This window comes from Wasmannia auropunctata, unplaced genomic scaffold, assembly GCF_000956235.1.
Source record: "Wasmannia auropunctata unplaced genomic scaffold, wasmannia.A_1.0 LD336058.1, whole genome shotgun sequence".
NCBI classification, from domain to species: domain Eukaryota; kingdom Metazoa; phylum Arthropoda; class Insecta; order Hymenoptera; family Formicidae; genus Wasmannia; species Wasmannia auropunctata.
Window position 1 is genome coordinate 191,532 of NW_012026832.1, and position 2,606 is coordinate 194,137.

Genomic DNA, 2,606 nt, shown 5'->3' on the forward strand with positions numbered 1-2,606 from the left:
CCCCCCCCCTTCGCTGACGCGCGTCGCGAAAGAGTGTGGTGTGCTCGGTGAAATGACGGCACCTTGTGGATCACGATAATCGGACGACGATCGGTGACAGTGCGAGGTGGCAGGAGGAGGGAAGGTCACCGGTGAGCATTGCGGCACGATAACAGGGCTTGCGACGTACGCTACTGTCACTAAACGTGAGTGCTCCTTTTTAAATCGTTCCTCTTACGAATGAAATTAATCCTTTGCACTTCGAACTATAATAATCTCTGCACATAAATCGATACTAAACGTTTTTCCATTGTAATCTTAACATATACATTGTTGTATCTAGTGGAAACCTAATTTTCTAATTGATTAGTTGTTTAAACATTTAATTTATATTAAATATGCTTCGTGAATAATTGGACAATTACGCAGTGGCAAACTTGTCACAAAAAGGCACGTCATGGATTTCTGTATTTAAAAACGTGCTCCATTCTTACATATTTGCAAATTGTAATATGATACTATGATTGTATATATAATGTATCGATTATAATATGATTGGCCATTTGGCTTCGTATCACTGAACTAATTAGCCAATTAGTTCAATAATATGAAACAGACGCTTCGACATTTTCTAAGAAAATTAAAAAGAAAAAAATCTGGTCGTTGTTACTTCAGACACACGACGTATATTATATTCTCATATTATCCTTTTTTTAATTAATGATATATTTATTAACGACAATGCGACAAAACGAGAAAAGTTCAAGATTCAATATAATATCAATTATTTGATAAGTTACATTATACGAAATAGATAGATATTCAAGTAACTTCCTGTCTCCCAAGAGAACGTTTCGCAATTATGGGCAATCATTGTATTCAGATAAAAATACATATGTCGTGATTGGCAAATTAATAAAATATATGTCGTGATTGACAAAAATAAAAAAAAAAATTAACAATTAATTTTTAATAAATAGATAAGTTACATTTTTTGAAAGGGAATTATTCTCACGCTCGATATATCCGGTGTATCCGACAATACAAGAAGAATGCGAAACGTCAAGAAATTCAGCTGTCACCGTGACAGATCGAAGCGTGCGTTCGCGTGATCCTGAACGATCACCGGCCATTGTAAACACGGTGCAGTTTGCGTTCCATTATTCCGTGCTCAGGGCTCGGTCAATCGCGCAGAACGTGTTGCCCTTTCGACGAGAGAGCGGCAGCTCTCGGCGATGTCACTGATGCCCCCGTAATCGCGTCACGCGTCTCTCTTTCGTCGGCGACGACGCGGTTTGTCGGTGCTCTCCCGAGATCGCTTTGTGCCGACAATTTCTCGGCAATTGAGCAACTCCGCCGGCACGCAATTAATAATGCGGCCCTCGCGAGATAGGGCCGAGATAAAGGCGGGCGCGCGCGCGCGCGCGCCTACGTTATCGGGCCTCGGCACGGGGAGTTAAATGATCACGATAGTGACGATGCGGAAAGCGCATTCCGTCGCATTATCCGCGATTTCGCCGCGCGCATTATGCACAAACGGCCCGTCACACGCTTCCTCTGCGCGCCAGCGACTTCACAGATTCATCGCGATATACACCGGATTCCGTTCTCGGCAGAGAGAGAGCGAGAGAGAGAGAAAGAAGAGAGACCGAAAAAAATTTGTATAAAATTCCGCCACGCGGACGCGGCCATTGAAGTCACGAAGGGCTCGCGACGCGTTAAGGTTTTTTTTAGGGACGCTTTGTGTGAACGTTTACCCGGAAGGTCTACGACATAACCGCATGGGGATCTACGCCACTGGTTGCTTCCACGCGATAACTAATTCTCGTCACGTAAGCTCCTGTGCGTGGCACACGTCACATTCTACGTAGAACGAGCTGCGCTACGTTGAACGACGAGACTCGCCCAGCTGATTACTTATTGACGATCAATCGATTCGCGATATTTTCCAGACTCTTAGTCCAATTTGTCGCGTCCGTCGCATCGAAATCCGCTCGATAACACAACCCGGTCGTGTGTATTTCTCTGAATTTTAACTTCATGTAATTAATCGGTCATAACATTTTCAGGATAAATTCGCTGCGTAAATAATTAACTCGGCAATCGGCTCGTTTACCCGCACGTAGCGCGCGTTCCATCAAAATAGGTTCTCTTTGTGAACAAACGGCGAATTGTATACTCCGAACCGGACGTATATTTCGAAATTGTGTAAATAGCACGTAGGGCCAGCTCCCGTATTCATATCGGGAGCGGCTACACCGCCGTTGAATAATTCTATCACTTTAATTACCGAAGTTTATAGCGCAAATCAGCGCTATGGGGAATAATTGAATTTTAGCGGAAGGGCGAAAATGTGCGCGTGCTCACGCGCGTAGGCGTAGGTACTCGTCGTCTCGCACACGGCGCGACTCGGCGGCGCTTTTCTTCGATGATGTACGGGGTCAGGCGGATTGTTGTAAATATAGCATACGTCGGACAGTGACTAAAGGCGAGAACATCAATCAGCAGTCGCGAGCCATTGTGCCCCACGAGGCTCTGATAATAAATAGCACCTTCCGTTCTCGTCGGTTATAATTCCTCTTCCCGATCGCTCTCGTGTCTTGTCCTTCCCCCCCCCCTCTCTCTCT

General features: G+C 44.9%; 1 protein-coding gene across 1 annotated transcript in view; it reads left to right on the forward strand.

Annotated features, from left to right (window-relative positions):
• Window positions 1–6: 6 nt before the first annotated feature.
• Window positions 7–2,606, forward strand: part of LOC105450656 (epithelial discoidin domain-containing receptor 1-like) — a 151,855-nt gene continuing 149,255 nt past the window's right edge. Inside the window, exon 1 of the mRNA XM_011690588.1 lies at window positions 7–185. The gene's annotated coding sequence lies outside the window, so the exon portion shown is untranslated. The remainder of the gene's footprint in view (window positions 186–2,606) is intronic.